Source organism: Megascapheus bottae, chromosome 8, assembly GCF_031878675.1.
Source record: "Megascapheus bottae isolate mThoBot1 chromosome 8, mThoBot2.hap1, whole genome shotgun sequence".
Lineage (NCBI taxonomy): Eukaryota > Metazoa > Chordata > Mammalia > Rodentia > Geomyidae > Megascapheus > Megascapheus bottae.
Genome location: NC_143516.1, coordinates 32796477 through 32817471, shown reverse-complemented (window position 1 = coordinate 32817471; position 20995 = coordinate 32796477). Strand labels below are relative to the sequence as shown.

The window sequence follows — 20995 nt, the reverse complement described above, 5'->3', positions numbered from 1 at the left end:
CTTATCAAAGAGGCTATTTTCCTTTTGTAATAGAGCTGACCGTAATTTTAGTTAATTTATAAATAACTTTAAAACCTTACAAATGAAGTGCATAAAACTACACCTGTGTAAAATTGATCATGTGTTAATTATAGGCTAAAACCATCTAAGACAGTAAGCCTGAATTAGAAAAGATGCCAAATAGATTGCTAGAGAATTGCACAATGGAGGGGCTGAGGGAGTTAATGAAAATTTTTCTCTACATACAACATGATCATTAGCAAACTAGTAAATCTTAATTGGAATGATAAGTCAAAAATAGTAAAACCACACTTCTCCTATAAAAAAAGTTACAGATTATCTTCTGGTAGGGAGAGCTATCATACATGAAAAACAAAGAAGATGTTGCACACGCAGGGGAGCGAGGAAATGGAGTGTTAGAATGATCTAGTCATCTTCTTCTCCATCACCCTCGGCATCTCGTTTTCTCTTCTCTCCATGAAGACCTTCTTCTTCTTCCTCTTCTTCCCCTTCTTCAACATAGTCATCATCATCTTCTTCCTGAATTTCTTCTTTCTTTATGTATGAAAGACCCACTTCCTCTTCTCCCTCTCCCAAGTCTGAATCTGCTTCATCTTCATCCTCATCCTGTTCCTCTTCTTCTTTCTCTTCCTCATATCCTTCAAGTAGACCAGTTTCGTCTTCATCCCCATCTTCATCCTCGTCATCTTCCTCTTCCGAGCCTGGTGCTTTGTTATCCTCCTGATCAAATCCATCTAAGTATGGGATTTGCTGCAGCAGCTCAAAAATACTTTCCCTGTAATCTTCCAGGTTTGTGATCTCACAGCTGAACAAGTCGACACTTTTCAAGTTTTTAAGATTTTGCAGAGCTTCCACAGTACTGAGATCTTTGATTTTTGTTTTCACTCAGATTGAGGTAGGTAAGATTCGGACATTTTTCTGCCAGGACTTTCAAATTATATTGTCACCAAGTTCCAACCTTGACGTTTACTCAAGCTGGAGAGACGGGCCAGAGAACTTAATTTCACATTAGCCATACTCAAAAATTCTAGTTCTTTAAAAGTGTCATTCAGGCCTTCAGGTTCCCCATTGACACATAGGCAATTATCAAGGACTAACTCTGTTACCTCCTCCAGGGCTCTGTTCCTTAACTCCAGGCTAATCCTCTTCTTCATTTCCATGTCCTCCTGCTCTTCAGCAGTTCCTTCCCCTTCAATGGCTGCTCAGAGACTTTTTTTTTTTTGGTGGGTCTTAGAGTTTGAACTTGGCCTTGAGCAAGTTCCCACTTCCCATTTCCTAGAGGTTAATTGGAGATAAGAGTCTCAGGTCCTTTTGTGCCCTGTCTGGCTTTGAACCTTCATCCTCAGATCTCAGCCTCCTGAGTAGCTGGATTACAGGTGAGCCCTTGTCTTCATGCATGCTAGGCCAGCACTCTACCACTAGATCGAACTCCCGTCCCTGCCAATGACACCTTCTTGAGAATATTCTCTCACCATTCACAGATTCAGACTCTTTGCAATTGTGAACAATGCATTAAAAAATCGATGTTAAATTTATCTTGTGAAACAGAGTAAATGACCATAGTAAGATAACTTGCTGCAATTATGTTTACTATTCCTATTTTTTTTGTTTGTGATTGGTATTCAGAAACAAAACAAAGAATTACAAAACTTAATCTCTGCAATTGTGCTTAGTCCTACTCTTGTATGTAGCATCACTTTGCTTACCACGTGTTATCTGCCCGTTTATCACGGGAAGTTCATAGAATGTTCAAAAGGAAAAGACCAAAGATCTAGGTGCAAGAGGGAGATAAATCATCCAGGAGATAAATGTCCGCAGATAAAAAAATACTCTACTCTATTGCCAGTTTGAGTATAAATTCAGTTGTTGAGATCAGAAGTTCAGGAGAATGCTATGAGTAGCTGAAAAGTTCAGAATATAGAAAGAATAATTCTGAATAAATTTATTACCCATGCTATGCTCTCATTTAGATCTAGATTGTCTCTAAAAGTGTGCTAGAGCTCGGCTTCCTAGAGAACTACTTTGGAGAGTTGGTTGAACCTTTAAGAGATACGGCCTCCTGGAAGACTTCAGGTCACTTGAAGGTATGTCTTCCAGGAGATACAGTGGCTCTGGAATCTTCTTGTTTTAGTTTAATTTTATTGTCACTGTGATGGACAGATGGGTTACAGTTACATGCGTAAAGTAGTGGGTACTTTTCTTGTCAAACATCGTTCCCCCTTCGCACATTTTTTCTCCCACCTTTCCCCCCTCCCAATCCAAGTTGTAAAACTCTAGAATCTTCTCCATCTCTTTTTGCTTGCTGGCTATGAGTTGAGTGGTTTGGACTGCCATGTGCTCTTGCCACTTTGTGGTTGCCTTGCCACAGGTTCATGGGTCATGGAGGAAGTTATTATAGTAACGGATAGCTGACGAACACACCTAGGAATTCTTTCCTGATAACAGTTTTCAGCATTTGTGGGTTCTACTCTTTCAATATATGCATGTGAGTATGTGTGTGTGCACGCGCATGCACATACATATATTCTAAATGCCAACACATGATATGCATTTGCTGATTGTTTCCATTTACTCTACTACCATCTTAATGGATGCATCTGTTCTGAAGAAGAAATGCGGGCATACAAACAGGGAAATTTAACTAAAGTTTGCAGGATTCCAGTTTTAAAGGGTAATTTGTAAGCAGCTTTTGAGATGCGATTCTTATTTCAGTATGAAACCACTCATCTTTAGTTTCAGTTATATCAAGATTCAAATATTTTCATTCTGTGCTAAATGCTTTAGACTCTTGAGAAGGTCTTGCCGGTTGTCTTTGACAAGATCCAGTAGGCTTGGTAGTTAGAAGACAGTGCAGGCAATGCCTCTTGGTGGCACCTGGGTGAACTGTGGGTCTCTAAGGACCAGTGATGTTTCCATATACCAGCTGTTGGGCAGTTTCACTGGTCACTCTTAATGCTGCTTTGTCTTGATCAGAGGATTCTAATCACTGCCCAGTAGTTGAATGCAGCTGTCCCCATGTGGAAAGATCACTATAAGATTGGATGTTTCTTTTATATTTGGAGATTAAAAAATGTAGTTACAAATTTACTTCTATTCATTTAATACTTGGTACAGTTGTTCATTCTCATAGCATTCTAGAAGGTAGGCAATAGTCACCAAGGTTTACAAATAAGGCATTTATAGAGCACTCATACAGTGCATGCGTGTCTGTGTGTGTGTGCGTGTGTGTGTGTGTGTGTGATTCTTTTTCCTGTTCCCTGGCTTTATTTTCATTTAAAATTTTTGAAAAGTTGTTATTATGAAGGTGATGTACAGAGGGGTTACAGTTATATGCTATTTATATGTTTTTTGGACAGTGTTATCACCCCCCAGTTTTACCCCACCTGTTATATGTATAGTTCGTTTTCAATGTAGTGTCTAGCAAGAACCATTGTTGCATTTCTTCACCCTTGTTCTTCCATGTCTTTGCCCCTCTGACCCTCCCAAAGACAGAGAAATGAACAATCAAGACTAAAACGAAAACAGCAACGAAGAATAACCCTCTTGTTTCTATTTCTTGGAGCTTGTTCCCTGGTTTTGAAACTGGCAAGTGAAGACATATTTTCAGTATTGTAGGCTTAACAAGACCCTCTGTCACCTTTTCCCTGCTGGTGTTGGTGATTAGTCAAGTTGCCATGTGTCTTTGCTGTGGGATTGTAATGGGAGATCCATCTCTTCTGGGAAAGATGTAACTTTCTATTTGTGGGGAGACTTTTTTTTTTGTCAGTCCTGGGGCTTGAACTCAGGGCCTGAGCACCATCTTTGGGCTTTCCTCAGGGCCAGCGCTCTACCACTTGAGCCACAGCACCACGTCTGGCTTTTTTCAGTGTATGCGGTACTGAGGAATTGAACTCAGAGCGTCGTGCATGCTAAGCAAGCACTCTACTACAAGGCCAAACTCCTGGCCTCTTTTAAATTTGAAAAATTCTAAGTTTCTCTGTATTGTGTTTCCCCACAGTTGTTTATGAGAGCTGGATCTCTGAAAAGATGAAGACATGAACATCACAAAAAGTGAGGCCAGGGCCCTATGAGAATATGATCTTGTTCAAATGCTGAATCTTTTTGATGAGCTGAAAAATGTTTGGAAAGGCATTGTAGTTGCTGTTGTTATATTAGAATGGAGGAACACAAATTCTTGCTTTTTCTTTTGTTCTATTATTTTAAGTTGTCTTTGGTACAAGAATTACAAGAAACTGAACTGGAGCCAAGATGGAGATCAGGCCCCAACAGAGCCAGGCGCTGGTAGCTCACACCTATCATCCTAGCTACTCAGGGCTGAGCTCTGAGGATTGCGGTTCAAAGCCAGCCTGGGCATCAAAGTTAGTGAAACTCTTATCTCCAGTTAACTACCACAAAACTGGAAGTAGCGCTGAGGTGCAAGTGGGAGAGCATTAGCCTTGAGCTGAAGAGCTCAGGGACAGCGCCCAGGCCCATGACCCAGCAAGCACACTGTCTAGCCTTCTTCAGTTCAACATTACCTTCCCATTGTGCTGCCACAATGTGAAACATCATAGACGACATCTCCCTTTGAGGCGAAAATTGACATGTAAACTCTTTTACTTGCTTTGACCTAGAGGAAAATCATTAACAGCTAATTAAAAATTTTATGCCTTGTGACATTACTGAAGAACAGGGATTAATGTTGGCAGAGGAACATTGACCTTTTGGGAGAATAAGATTTTTTTTTAGGTCATTTGATACTGAATTTCAAGCATTTGGAAACCATTTTTTTAAAGTAGTTTTGGAATGGTACCCTTTATTCTTATTTTTCAGAAAGTTCATCTGGAAAGTGAAAAAAAAAACCTTCAATGGCTTCCTTTATTCACTTACTGGGTATTTTGTGATTGCCTACTCTGTGTCAAGCATATTTTTAGATTTTGGGTGAATAGCAAAAACCTGCGCAAGGAGAGTTAGATGCCACCATTTCAATATGTCTCACACAACTGATGAGTTGGAATCTTTTTTTTTTTTTTTTTTTGCCAATCCTGGGTCTTGAACTCAGGGTCTGAGCACTGTCCTTTGGCTTGCCATTTGAACCACAGTGTCAGCTTTTTCTATGTATGTGGTAATCAGGAATTGAACCTGGCTCTTGTGCATGCTAGGCAAGCACTCTACCATGAGGCCAAACTCCTGGCCCCGAATTGTTTAAATATTATTTAGCTTTAAATGTAAGAGTTTATTCTGGTTTTCTGGTGGTTCATTGGAGATAAGAGTCTCACGGACTGGACTTTTGTGCCCGGACTGGCTTTGAACCATGATCCTGAGAATTCAGCCCCCTAGTAGCTAGGATTACAGGTGTGAGCCACCATGCCTGACCCATTTGAATATTTATAACATTGTAAGGACCATACAGAATTAGTAATGCAGTCACATGGAAAGCATTATGTGTCTTCCATCAAATACTTCATGATTATACAGAACTTATGTGGCCCTTAAGCTGGATGTTCTCCATCTGCAAATGGATTGAAGACAGTCAGACAGAGGAAGGTCCAGTGAGTATAGGCAGGGACCAAGATCAGCAGGTCATTGTGGCATTTACAGTGCCTGTTATCTATGCATGTATTCATGTTGACTTGTTGAGTAGGCAGTTAGGTGGAAGTGTTTGGGACAAGGGAGAGGTCTCTCTGGGCATACATATTTCGAGTCATCAGAGTTAATATTTAAAGCCTCTGTACAGGAGGCAATGTCAAAGGACTGGAGGATAGACAAAGGTGAGAGAGAAGAGAGCCAAGGCTGAAGCTTTGGGTCACCCTGGATTCAGTCTAAGAAGGGGACAGAAAGAAAAGAAGCAACAAGATTGTAAGGCAAGATAAAGAAATGTTTTATATATTGTTACATTCATTCATATTTCAACATGACTTCTAATGATGAAAAATGAGAGTAAAGAACTTTTATGACCAATAGTAGGGAAATGATCAGAAATGGCATGCTTTAACATGACCAATTGTACCTGTGTTAGGTGGCAGAAAATGAACTACACCATTTATGTCTTTTTGCCATTTCTATAGAAGACCAAACAATTATAATACTTTGAATGTGACTTGATATTGAAAAATGATTTAAGCTATGATTTTTGGCTTCTCAATAAAGGTACCTATTCTTTTATTTTCTCATAAATTTGGGTCTATTGGTTCATTGTATTTGGGAAGATTTGTCGTTTTTCTCTTTACTTTTGATTCCAAGTTATGTACTTTTTACTTTTTCTCTTGATGCTCAGGATAAGACCATTTTGGATTCTGTCAAAGTGTCTAGATGTACTATCATGGTCTTTCATTCATCTATTGAGCAATCATTTTTCAGAATCCATTGCCTATCCTGTTTTGCACTTGACATTGGGAATAATACGTGTATTCAGTCAGCTAACTCCCTTTCCCAAAGGAGTTCTCATTTTAGAATGAAGGAGCAATTAAGTATGGTGTGATGCATGCTTTGGTAGATATGGGGACTGAGCAGAGATTTGTTAGGGAAATGGAAGGAGAAATAACCAACTCTCTAGCAAGGATTGAAAAGCACTTCACTTAAGAGGCAACATTCAAGTTTACTTATGGAAGGATCAATAAGATTTTTTTTCGGGGAACAGGAGGGCAAAGAATATTCCAAACAGACAGACAGTATATATATATGAGTAACTTGGTATGAAAGAAGAAGTGGACAGTTAAGAAGATATCTGGAGGACTGGGAGGTTGGCCTAGTGGAAGAGTGCTTGCCTAACATGCATGAAGACCTGGGTTCAATTCCTCCATACCACATACATAGAAAAAAAGCCTGAAGTGGTGCTGAGGCTCAAGTGGTAGAGTCCTAGCCTTGAGAAAGTCCACGGACAGTGCTCAGGCCCTGAGTTCAAGCCCACGACTGGCAAAAAAAGAGAAGATATATGGGGATAAAATCAAAAGGGTTGACTGGAGCTAAGTTACGTAGGCTATTTTATATAATAGGTGAGGCCATATTCTGAATGCTTTTTTATATATTTAAAATTTCAAGTAACTCTGATTAAATACAATATTAATACCTTTTATGAATATTTATTTTTTAGTGTCTATTGGTTGTATAAGGATATTTCTGTACATATCGCAAAGTAGCCTTATCCAACTCTTCCTGTCCATCACTCTCATCTTCCTCCCCCTTTAAAACGTTTCATCAGGTTACATTGTTCTATTTACATTCACACATATAAAATATTTCAAACCTGTCCACCATCATTCATCATTTCCTTTGACCTTTTCCACCTCCTGCTAGTTTCTGCTCCCTAAAAGAGCCTATTTTACTTGCCACCATTTAAAATATGTATTAATGGTACAAGGATATTTTCCCATGTTGTTTCACTCTTACATATATTATACTTTAGTGAGACTGAGCAATAAATGAAGTTCATATGACTGAGGTTTTTCTTTTCCAGATATGATTCCTAAGAAACGTTTGCTCAGACATGTAGCTAGAAATCTAGCAAGCAGAGCTGGAATATGTACAACTGACCTTAACTTTTAATTCCTGATGCCTATTCCCCAACCATATTATTTTTTCTTGAAACAGTTAGAAATCTTCTCCATTATACACCATTATTTATTATTCTGCATAGAATATCTTCTATTCTCCCTCATGTCAGACTTGACAAGGGTTTTAATTTCTTTCTTTTCTCTTTTTAATTTGAATTAAAAAATCTCTTTATAAGGTTGGCAAGCCCTGCCAAAGCTTGCTTTATATGAAATGCCATCAAACTTCCTGCAGAAGCCTTTAACCCTGGCTCAGAAATAAAACTTCCAACCTTCTACACATTCATGAAATTTACTGTTCACACCTCATATGCTCATTTCCCACATGTAATTATCACCTTTAGGCTAGATAAGAATTGAAACTACCACCTGTTCATTTATATCCCTGAAGTTTTCAGCTTCCTAACTCTGGTCACTGTCAGTTTCTTTTGGAAGTGTGGTGGTAAGGGCTCAGGAAGCTCTTGTGTCTTTTTTTTTTTTGTGCATGTGCATGTGCATGTGCACGTGTGTGTGTGTGTGTGTGTGTGTGTGTGTGTGTGTGTGTGTGTGTGTGTGCTAGTACTGGGTTTTGAACTCAGGATTTGAGTGCTGTCCCTGAGGTTTTTTACTCTAGGCTCAAGCTCTACCACTTGAGCCATACGTCCACTTTTGGCTGTTTTGGTACTTAATTGGAGACAAGAGTCTCATGGACTTTTCCTACTTGGGTTGGCTTTGAACAACGGTCCTCAGATATCAGCCTCTTGAATAGTTAGGATTATGGGCACAAGTCAGCTGTGAATCTCAATTTTTAAAATTTATTTTTGGCATAGAATGTTTATCTATGTTACAGTTTCCATTTATAGCTTTTCAATCAGATTTTATGCCCATATTCCAGTCTTTTCCCACTGATGGTTGTTTGTGCCCAGTTATTATTCATGTTCTTTAGTAAGCAGATAGAGATATGTTCTTCAGTCTCACACTCATCCATAGCAGGGATTTTTGACTGACTTGCAATATGGAAATTGGAAATTACAGATTTGTCAGAGTTTTGAAAGCTTAGAGGTTGTATAATGTTTCAGACCATACATTACCAGCTCACTGAGGCTTGAAGCTCAGTCAGATGAACCAGAGCCAGAGTTCTGGTGCCTTTGTAGTTTTTAGTATTAACAGTGACAGTTTACTGTTTGTTCAATAAGCATCAATTTGAGTGCCATTTGTGGTGCCCTCTCTTACATGCCAAATGGAATGACTCAGGATTGATGCACCTGACTCTGGTCTTTGGCTTCATTGAAACGTTGGTAGTTCAAGTGGTCTAAATTCAAGTCAATAGAAGATTTCCACTATAAAAGTCTTGCTCAAATAATTTTAAAACATGACTAGTAAACATGATTATATCCTTTAGTTTGAAAATGAGAAGTGCTGAAATTATAATTTTCTAAATTAAAATTAAAGCACAGCAGGAAGCAGGTTGTTGAGACATCAGTGTTATTAACTACAAACATTTTAGGTAGTTTAAGATATTCCTAAGAAGTGTATTTTTTAAAAAATATATATGAACATATAAAATATATTTATATTTTATGTATACATAAATTATATATTTATAAGATATAAATTTTATATAAAGTTACCCAAATTATAAATAGTGATATTATATATATTATATATATGAAGTTCAGTGCTTACAAGGAAGTGATTAATCTCCTTGGAAAGAAAAATGACAACTGAAAAGGTCATATCAGAAGTGTTGAGTTGTTTGCTGGGTTAAAGGTTGAAAGAGATATATAACATAATAACATTCTGAGCACAGGAGAGAAAAAAGTTCACTGAAAATTTAGCAGTGTGATTTTACTGTACCAAGACAAACAAAATAAAATTCAATTCATTTAGTGAATTAAATGTGCTAAAGAAAAATAGTAGTCTGGTATAATGTTGTAGCTCACACATATGCTAAAGGAAACAAAAATAACAAAACAGAACATGCACACATTTCTTTAAGTTGATGGCATGATACAATTTTTCTTTCTTTTATACTCCTAGCTTTGAAAGCACATATCACCAGCTTGCTTCTTTGTGAGGGAGAGTAAAATGACTGGAAAAGGACCTCTGTGCAGACCTTAGGGCAGGGTTCAAGGACTCCATGTGAATGCTCTTTTTGCCAAAATTCTAATCTTGTCAAAGAATGGTGGTGGTGCAGTTAGGGAGTGTGGATGAGGAAGCCCAGGGAAACAGGCAGGGATTCTGTGTTGATTGCCATAGACTGAGTCTCAACTTATCCATGAAGCCCAAGAGATTCCAGCACAGAATCTGCTTGCTGGTGGGATGCACAGCTTCTGAAAGGACCCCAGTGGTGCAGCTGGGAGTGAAAGTTGCCTGAGCTGTGGCTGCCAGCCGGTAGCCCGCCTCATGCTGCATCCTTCTGCAGAGCAGCCATCTGCTGCAGCTTTCATGAATGAATGTCTCTCTCCTTTCTGTGTCTTTTTTTTGAAAGAACAATAGCTACCATGGTGTGATCCGCATTGCAATGTACATTCCAGTGGATTGAGTCTTTTGCTTACGCATGTGTGTGTGTGTGTAAAGAGACAGCATGTCTGCATCTTCTCAGATCTGCCATTGATTTACTTCAGTTGGAGCCTTGAAATTATTGAGAAGTTGAATGTTGCATTTGTTTTCAATTGGAATACTCAAATTATTTTTTTATATTTTATTGTAATCAATAGAAGGGTTACATTATATTCACCAGATAGAAGGTGCATTACTTTACAAACATTAATACCCTTTCTCAAGTCTTGGTCCCCATTTCCCTCCCCTCACCCCCCTCCTCTTGTTTATCCTATCCTATTTCAAATAACCAAAATACCATAGATATATCAGATAGCCAAGGGACAGCAAAAGAGATGAGAGATAACATAATACATTAAGGACAACAACTCATTATATGGCTTCTCAAACTATTTTTACCTTTTGGGAACCAGTATCACTGGGGTGATCTTTCTTCTTTATTGTTCATATCCCATGTTCTTCTTCCTATGGCCTGTTTCTCCTGAACACTGAGGGATGAATTCACTTCTTCCAGACAATGTTAGTGAAGTAGAGATCGATGGCATTAAATATTTCAGAAGAACTTGTTTGTTCCCTAAATCATTTGACATTAACTGTGGTTGATTAATCCCTCTCCCATTCCTCTGTTTTGGCTGTTTTGTTTTGTTTTTTTACATCATCTGGCTGGCTTTGAAGCTGTACTCTGGATGAAGCCTGGACAGCAGTTGTCAATATCCTCTTTCCCTGTGGGGTTCATCAGACTCAAGAGTGGTTCTTCGTAATTATAAAGGAGAGAAACACCATAAAAGATAAATCAAAAATGTTACCAGGAGAGGATTGATCAAGCCATTGGTTTAATCATTCTTAGAAACAGAAGAAATTCTATTTTGCCTGTCAATAATTGTCCTGTGGTTATAATCTTTAGCTTAGCAGAACTAAAGGAGATCCTAATTTTAGGGGGCAGGGACCCTCTTGAAGACTGGTTATTGAGCTTTATGAGGTAATCTAGTTCTTGATTTTTCAAGAAAATAAAAGATATTTCAAGTGAAATATTCAGAACTATCATGTGAAAGTCAGATAAAACTATTGGCTGCTGTGTAGAGATGAGAGCAGGAAAGAGGCACAACTTTGTGGCTTGCGGGCCTCAGGTCCTGCTGTACATGACACAGTTTGTGAAGATACTCATTAAGAGCATTTACTTTCTTTTCTTGAATTAGGATTCTGAAAAATTATGGTAGAAAGCAGTTGGAAGGTTTTTTTTTTGGCAACTGAAAATATTTTCCATTCTAAAATTCAAAGGCAACATACACGTATCATATTGCCATTACACAGAGTGGAAATTTGGTTATGTTGTTGTCATATGACAATCTTATTGCTGTAAGAATTGTGCCTTTCCCTTCCTTCTAAATTACTATTCTGTAGGTATATGTATTTATTTACTGATTTGTTTAAATGTATATAAGCTTATTTGTGTAATTTTTGCATAGTTCAGCCTAAATGATATCTATCTCCAATGCTAGACAAGAATGTGGAACTCTCAAATTCATTTTTACAAATCCCCTTACAAAACAGTAAGAGAATCCTTTTTTTTATTGATCTACCTTTACAGACAAAAGCTATCAGCACAGTCTTGTTAAGTGTAGAAGATTTTGCTGTTTTCTAAAAAAAATATACATTTTTATTATTTGCTTATAGGTAATATATTTACCATATGTTTTCCTATGAACTAATTGCTGTTTTCCATTTATGTATAGGCCCAGGACTAAGCCAGTGAACCAAGGAGAGTGATGTATATAATTGCATTTTTACCTATTTTATGTGTGTTTCAGAAGACTATTCTAATTGTGGAACTTTCATCCATCTAGGAGTCATATTTCCATTTAGGCCCTGTATGAAGATATTTGTAAACTGTCATTCTGTGATAATTATTTCAACAGAGACCATGTTGAAAGTGTCAGGGAGCATCAGTTGAAGGAGAGGCTGGAGCAGCAGGTACCCACCAGGACATGCAGTCACCTGATTGTTCTTGACAGCTCTGAGGGATGAAGATGATCTTCAGCTCCAGAGACTAAAATGTAGCATTAAGTTCTGTAAGCCATTAAGAATAATTCCCAATGAATAAAAAAACCAAAAAACTCCTTGAAGTTTGTTAAGGAAGTTTGATGTTTTATAGCAATCCTTTTTTTCTTTCTTTTATTTGGTGCTAGTTCTGGGGCTTGAACTCAGGGGTGCATTCTCTTTTTGGCATTTTTACTCGAGTGATGCTCTACCTCTTGAGTCATACTTCCATTTCTTTTTTTTTTCCTGGCTAACTCAAGATCAGAGTTTCTTGGATTTATCTGTCTGGCTTTGAACCTCAATCCTCAGGTCTCAGTGTCTTGAGTACCTAGGATTACAGGCGTGAACCAATGGCACCTGGCTACTATATAGTAATTTTAATTGCTTAAAATGGTTTTTGCGTGACCACATATTCCAAAACCACGAGAGAAGCCAACCACGGTCACAATCACCTTATTTTGAACCAAGAAGATAAGAGTTTTGTAAGTAGTCTCACCAAGATAATTCTGTAACTAAACCTGCAGAATTTGTAACATAAGAGTGGTGATGATAAGCATAAATCACTATAGAAATTAGCTGTATGTTTGTTCTATTATGTCACAAGTTCTGAATAGATGGGAATATATAGACCCCAAACTTTCATATGATGTTCTTGTTCCAACTTTTGCATTTAAATGTCTTATGGTGCCTAATCACAGGCTAAGCTTTTATGTTTCCTCATTTGTCTCATCAAGGTAAATGGTTACATATGCAAAAACACAGTGATAACCTGAATGTTTTTTATAGGCATTGAAAATTAAAATATGCTTAGTGTAAAATTTAGAGTTGTAAACATATTTCACTATAATTCTTTGAAAATACTAAACATTAACTTATATATAATTTAATTTGAACTCCCCATTAGCTCTACTATTAAATTAAGCTTCACATCCATTTCTGCTCTGTTACAAATATCTGGAAAATAGTACTCTGGAAACTTGTCATGAGGAAATTCTTTCCTATATCTGATTTGGTTGACTAACATTTGAAGATAATATTTCTGCCATTTAATTTATTATAGAATCCCAGTGCTATTTTATATTTCAGGACTTCTAACCCATTACTTTTAAATTGCTGTTGCTAGAAAAAGTATATTTGAGGATTTACAAACAAATGTTATTTCTTAAATTGTGGAATTCTATTTCCAAACCTGAACTAGGAACCCATTGTTCAATGAAGGATGTGATGGTTTGGAAATGGATTTATAGTCTTAAATCAGAATTGTCCCAGGCTATGGATACAATGCATAGAGCTCACTGTTTTACCAGAGATAAAGCAAAGAGGTTAGGATAACCAGGAACTAGAGCAGTTTGGAAAACAAAGGGGACTGTGTTAGCACTCAAGTTCCATTTTGCTCCACTCTGGGGTTAGCCACAAAGCCCTATGCATGCCAGTGCTAGTTTAGTTTCTACCTTCATTGCTCAACTGAAGTGTTTCCTGTCTGCCCCCAGGTGCAGACACCCCAGTAGCTGCCTGACCGTGGTCTTAGGTAGCAAAAACCAGTTGCAGTAGTAGGAGATTGAAGGACTGAAAAGCCCATGTACAAGCATTTTATAACTATGGGACTTCATCTGCCAGTATGACAATAACCATTAAGAAAGGTGGTGTGAGAGATCAAAAATGTGCTGACTGATGCTAGTGTACTGTGCTTAGGCCTGTCAGGACCATGTGAGCTCTTTTGCAGAAACATCTGGAACCTCCAACAGTAACTGAATGACATAGTTCCTGTGTCATATTTACTATTGTGTGCCCTGTCTCCATTCGTGGTAGATGCCCCAAGGGGAGTTCACAGACACCTGCTGGTCAGTTCACAAATAGGTATTGGTCCAGCAATGGGAGAATGCCTTTCTGACAAGTGCATTCTAAAGAGCATCTGTAGTTCTTTGTAGTCAGTGGTGGGTGTCAGTGCACTGCCTCTAGATAGTAGCGTGGTGGGTTAGTATGCATACTAGGCTTTTCCGGAAGATGAGCAAGCCCTGGTACTTTTGCCTGGCCCAGCTGGAGAGAACATAGAGTAATGGCTGAGCGATGATGCTTTCTTTTGATGTGCTGCTGAACTGCCTTGTCCCATGAAGGAGTCTGGCCCTTCCATTGTGGATGTGAAACTATAATTAGACCTTCAACAAGTGCTCCTTTACTAGGCAACACAGGGACAGTGCCTGGAATCTAGTCAGTTCATTGATAAAACTTGATGTTGAAAGCCTGATGATTCCTTTGTATAAGTGCATCCAGGCCTCATTAACAGGCTACTTCCCAACTCTGCCATCTGATTCACCAGTTGACTAATCAGAGGCTTAGCAGAGGCCATTTTAAAACACCTACAAGAGAAGCTTTTAATCTCTCTTATTGGAAAATTCCAGGACTCACTAAATATCACTAAGATCCCTGTAAGATTTCAGCAGAAGCTTAAGAAAGGGGAAGATTTCTGTAGGTCTCAGAAAGGGCAGGAAAATCCCACCTTGTGCATGCATGTGGTTTCAGTATTTTTTTCCAAACATGTAATTTCATATCATCAAAATGAAACCTGACAGAGGGAAGAAGATATCTTGGGACCTGTTTTGTTTTGTTTTGATTTTTGCTCTTTTTGCTGGTCCTGGGGCAAGAACTCTGGTCTTGGGTGCTGTCCCTGAGCTCCTTTTGATCAAGGCTAGCACTCTATCCCACTTGAGCTACAGCACGACTTCCGACTTTTCCTGTGATTAATGAGAGAGAAGAGTTTCATGGATGTTCCTTCCCTGGGCTGGCTTTGAACCCTAATTTTCAAATCTCAGCTCCCGAGTAGCTAGGTTTACAGGTGTGATACAGCAGTGCTTGGCTTCTTGGGGGCATTTCTTTCTGTCACTTTTGCATAAGGAGTGGTATTCAACCTTAAAGTGAGGTGACTTTTCACATAGTTGCCCTTTGATTTATAGTGCTGCTAGTACATAAGTCATATTACTTTCCCCTCTCTTCTCTAAGATATTGAAGGATAAAGTAAGCATTGACTCCAATCACTAACTTATCTTATGGCCACTTCTCATGTGTTACCAAAAAACTTTTTTTCACATTTGTGTTTAGAGGTTCATGAGCCTTCAGCTACATGCTAGACCTGATGCTTTGAAGCAAACCCCTGCAATTAAATGTGGATGGGGCATCCTTATAGTAAAAAACCATTGTCAGAGGTATTTAATATGTATTTGAAATCTCAAAATCAGATATACCATACATCTGGAAGTACATGGATGAAAAAAAATAGTTTGGTATTTCTCCTTTGGGATATTTATTGGGAAATTAAAAATATTTATAGAGCCTTATAAGGTTACATACAAGGTCATACTTTTTGTGTGACTAGATGTTAAAATCTTTTTCTTTGTAACTTTTAATGAGCAAGAGGTTTTTTTTTTTTGTTTTTTGGGTCTGAGCATTGTCCTTGGGTTTTCTCAAACCTAGAGCTCTATTACTTGAGCCATAGCACCACTTCTGGCCTTTTCCTATATATGTAGTACCGAGGAATCGAACCCGGGTCCGGGTCTTTGTGCATGCTAGGCCAGCACTCTACCACTAGGCCAAACTCACGCAATGAGCAAGAGTTTTATATCTCCCTTTCTGGAGAGCTGCTACTTTGCTATGAAGAATGATAGTGCAGTGTTAAGCAGGGTGTGGTGGTTACATGTCTGTAATTCCGGGTACTCTGGAGGTTAAGACAGGAGGATCAAGAGTATTTAAGGGAGCCCTGGACTACACAGAGAGACTGTGTCTCATACACAAAACAAAACAAAACAACCCAAATGAGTAATCATAAAAGAAAGCTTCAATGAGACTATATTGAAAGTGACCTTACAGCTAGGTGCCAGTGGCTCACACTTGTAATCCTAGCTACTCAGGATTGCAAATCAAGTCAGCCCAGGCAAGAAAGACTATGATTTTTATCTCCCGTTAACCACCAGAAAACTGGAATTAGAGCTTTGGATCTAGTAAAAGACTGCTAGACTTAAGGAAAAATCCTCAGGGACAGTGTCCTAGGCCCTGAGTACAAGCCCGTGTGTGTGTGTGTGTGTGTGTGTGTGTGTGTGTGTGTGTGTGTGTGTGTGTGCTCTGAGTGGGACAAGTCATGGGAAGTAAAGCAGTCTCATTCTTGATTATTAGGGCTATGTTTGGGAGTTGTGTACCCCGCTTTTTCTGCCCTCTGGGTCTTGGTCTAGCAGGTGAAACTTTCAACAAAAGGCTTCATTACTAAAAATTGCCACTTGACATGGTTGTGTACAGTCTAGATTATGTAGATTGTAACTTCATTGTCAACTTGGTTACCAGTAGGAATCAGAAGGAAATATGATTTAGCAAGTTATGAAATTCTTCATATGAAGAGAAGCCATATATTTATGCCACCTTTCTTACTGCCACCATGGAATGGATTTGTCTTGAGGGGAAGGTAGAGCTGGAAAGCACATCTCCAAAATACACTCTCCAAACTAGATGATATATGAATGAAATGTCTTTGTGGCAGAACCAAAAGTTGTATATTACCCACATTTGATGGAGAAAGAGCAACTTACTAATTCAGGCATGGGAAACACAGAGGTCAATTGGCCAAAAAAAATCAGGGAGAAAAATGGCAGGTAGTGGGTATTTCGAGTTCATTTTAGAAAAGAACTGCATTATTTGTTTCTCACTTCTGCATAGTTACATGAAACTTGTATATTTTTTCTTTGACCAAGCTCTTTGCACCTCAAAATTGTTCTTGTTTGACTTAATTGCTTAAGAAGAGAAAGACATACCATATGACATTTTTTTTTCTCTGAGTCATTTATCTTTTATTAACTGGTCATACTTTAGCATAGCATTACAGTATTGCTTTAGGTCACATGCAACAAAAATAAGCAAGGGTAAAGGAATCAGGAGGGGAGTTAGAATGTGTTACTTTTCTCTCATGCATAACTCTCTTTAGGTCTAGTATATCTTCTTTCTTTTTCTATTCATAGTACATCGGTGGTTGCTAATTTACAGGGAGAATTTCTATAAGAAACTCATTGAAAAATGTGGTAATAAGACAACTGTATTTTTATGAATGGATTATGCCAGAATCTCTAGCAAATTCAATTATTCTGGCCACATTTAAAAATTCTGCTTCATCACTGAAACTATTCAGAAAGTCAGTGAAATTGTAGTCAGAATACCAAGACCTCTGGTCATCGCCACAGGATGAGAACATTTAATAAAGCTAAATGGAAAACTTGTGCTTTCTTCCTTTCCAGCTGACTCTCAGGCAGCCTAGACAAAGGACTAATTAATGGAAAGAACTCAGCCTCAAGTCATGGAGTTGTTTGGTTGAGTCCAGAAGAGTGGATTCCAGGGCCTTTTAACCCTGTGTCAGTCTTGCCTCTCTTGTAGTTGTCCTTTGTGCTCAGTGACATAAGGCACAAACAGAGTTTCCTGAGGGACTTCTCTGTCATTTTACTCGATATTGGTATTACTTCCTTTCATATGCGTAGTAATCCATTTGAATCTTATGTCAGGTATCCAACCTGAAATAAAAAAATTTAATCTTTCCAGTAATCTGCTGCAAAATGAAGCTTTATTTTTGGTATTGAACATACTCATGCGTGACATGCCTTATTTTCTATCATTTGCATTCAATACAGCTACATCAACAGCTTTCTTTTGAATCAATTGTATTTACAGTCGAGCCTATAAGGTTGAGAATTGCAGATGATTGATTAAAAATATACAGAGGAAAAATTCCTAGCCAGAGTAAGATGGAAGTAAGTAGTGACAGAAACTGAGTTTTGCAAATAGAATAAATGCCTGTACTGGTTGTTATTCCTGTGTGTATGATTCGGTATGTGATGATACTGTTGAGGAGATTCTTTCCATTTCTAACATCTGGATGTTTACTAACTCTTGTGTGACACACTGAATCACTTGATTTCCATTTGAAGATCTGGAGTCTTTGATGTATAAGATTGCTTTAGAATTCAGAACCAGGTCAGCACTATGCTAGGATGCGACCACTTACAAGACAGGAGACAGACAAGGTCTTCCTCTCCCATTCTCCCAGTTTCCATTCTTCACTGCTGTGTAAGGATGAGAAGATGGTACAAATCATAAAATATTCCCCCAGTATAGTAAGGTAGAAAAATAAAACCTAAGGTATGATGTTTTGTAAGGAAACGAGAGTTATTTATTTTCTCCCTTCCCCGACTAAAGCTTCTCATTGTTTCTGCAGATCTTAGAGCATGTTTACATTTTGAAGTGACCTCCTCCTTGCTTTTAAAAATACAGGTCCTTGAACACCATCACCACACGCACACACAAAAGGTTTTAAGAGGCAGTCTTCTTTGATGTGAGACCGTGGGGTCTTGTGTAATCACTGGCTCACCCGGAGAGCAGATGCTACTCTCTTGGCAAACAAAGCTTGAATGAAAAGGGCATCAATGCAAGGAAGCTGTTAGTGCCCCACACTCCTCTCCCACTGACAGGAGCTGGACTTCTCCGGAGGGCCTGCCAGCTCCTGTCAGTTGCTAGACAGGGGTCTTCCTGAGGGATCAAAGAAGCAAGTGTCCTTGCAGTGTAATGGGCTAGAGAAGCATTGAAAATGCAAACAGCATGAGACTCTAGGTTCGCTGGGGTACCTCATTGTGAAAGGCCACTCTTCACCCCCCCATCTCATCATGCTGGATATTCTAATATACACTGTGGAGGGAACCATGCATTCTGGGATCCTAGGGACACTTAAATTCAATTCTGGCTCTACTACTTTCACTCTGGGAGTTGCATCAACACCTTAAATTTTCTGCCTAGTTTTCTCAGGCTGAGGCATGTTTTCCAGTCAGCTGGCATAGGCAAACTAGGAAACTTAATTCATAATATTTGCCAATTTCCATGGTGAAACTACTTCTACAGTAGAAATTTCCAGCTCCCAACAATTATATGGCTTGAAAAATTCTTTAATATTTGATAGTGTACTCATTAGTTGGCCCAAACACATCATTGCTGATCTATAAAATGAACATAATGGAATTTAGCTCGTAGGATTGTAATGAAGATGCACGAGACAGTCCATGCCAAGTTCTCATCACCCTAAATCCTGGCATACAGCCAACACTTAGTGATTACTCACAGTTTTCACTGGTTTGAGGGTATATACCATTTTTAGGGAATCTTTGAATAGTGTTTGTATCTCTGGTTTCAATGTATCTCCTGTCACAAAAGCTATTATGATTTAAAACGCATTCTAGGGATGAAATTAATTTTGTTTTAATTCTTAAAGTAATCATTGTCTATTAACATAGTTTTAGATGGAAGAAAGGGCTGTTTAACATTGTGAAAGTAAATCTTTCCGAAGAACTGTTAACTGATGCTTTTGAAATCCTCATTCTTTATAGACAATTGTTTTTCTGAATTTTGGAAGTCATTTCGCTAATTGTTGAGTAACTTTTAAAATAATTTCCAAGTCTGATTCTGTGCTTCCTTTCCGTTCCACTGACATGCCTCTCTTTATTTGGTAACCAAGTGATTTTTTTCATATTTTTTATTGTAATTAATAGAAGGGTCACATTATGTTCACCAGATAGAAGGTGCATTACTTCACAATCAAATGATTTTTTGGGGGTTTGTTTTCTGATTTTATTTTGTGCTCTCATTCTCTTCCCAGCCTTCCTGGTATCCTGGGGACATGGCTAACCTTTTGGGTTGCTTTGACTTGTTGCTACTTTTGCCCACCCAGTCCAAACTTTTACTCTCATATCTGGTTGTGAACACCTTCCTTTCTCCAGTGCAATCTCCATTTTAGGACTTGGGGACACTCATATTATCGGCACCTTTGCCTCTCTCTCTTAATTTATAAGCTCCTCCCAGAAGGGTCATGGTTTATCATGTAACTGAGGGGGTCCAGGGCTTTGCTTTTGCTCTTTCTTAGGTTGATAGTGCCTATTCCCTGGAACTGTCTCTAGGTTGTGAACATTCACATAGAGCCCCTCCCGTAGAAGTACAGGGGTAATCTGGAGGGTATTTAGATAGATGTTGTTAAATATTTTCCTAAGGTACCATATTTATTTTATTTTATTTCTGAAGTAATTGGTAGAGAGAACAGAGGATTCATCACCAAGATCTCTTTGGATGCTGGAAAACTGTAGTCAGGCTTGAAAAGAATTGAAAGAGAGGTAAAACTTGCTTGAAAGAAGAGTTGGAAGAATGCTAACATTGTCAATATTTCATTGTACTACTTGCTTTTAGGTGGGAGGGGTTGTAGTCTGGCAGGTTTTGAACTTAAGGCCGAGAGCTTGTTAGATTGACTAACATGACTTAAGCCATGCCTCCTACCTTGCTTTTATTGGTTATTTTGGAATGTACAAACGTTCTTCTCCCCTAACCGCCCCCCTCCCCCCAGGCCGGCCTTGAGCCATCATCTAGATCTCAATCTCCTCAGGATTGCAGGGTAGACCTTCAGAACTGAATTTCATTGCATCTGCTTTTGATGAAAATACACACTAAAGTGGAACACATGGTTCCTTCTTATGAACACAGTGTGATGTAGGTTGATGGTGATATACACCTAGTAGCAGTTTGGGAAATCTAGTAGTCAATCCCTTTGTATCTTTTTAAAAACTTTTGAAAAATACAGCTAGCTCCCAATGTACCTATATTGGAAACATTCAGAGTATTTGTTAAACCTTTTATTCCTGACTCCCCGAAATTGTAATGTAATATATCGGTCACAGATATGCTTAGGGAAGGTTTTCCAGATAATTCTGCAGCACATGGAGGTTTAGAAATTACTGTTTTGGGAAGTACTGTGCTCATTAACAATTCGTTCTGGCAGCATAGAGGCCTGCATGTTTATGAGTTTCTTT

General features: G+C 38.5%; 1 protein-coding gene and 1 pseudogene across 1 annotated transcript in view; one reads left to right on the top strand and one right to left on the bottom strand.

Moving 5' to 3' along the window:
* Slc35f1 (solute carrier family 35 member F1) overlaps positions 1-20995 on the top strand; it is a 355340-nt gene that overhangs the window by 32439 nt on the left and 301906 nt on the right. The window lies entirely within an intron of this gene.
* On the bottom strand, positions 427-1181 carry LOC150059744 (acidic leucine-rich nuclear phosphoprotein 32 family member E pseudogene; annotated as a pseudogene).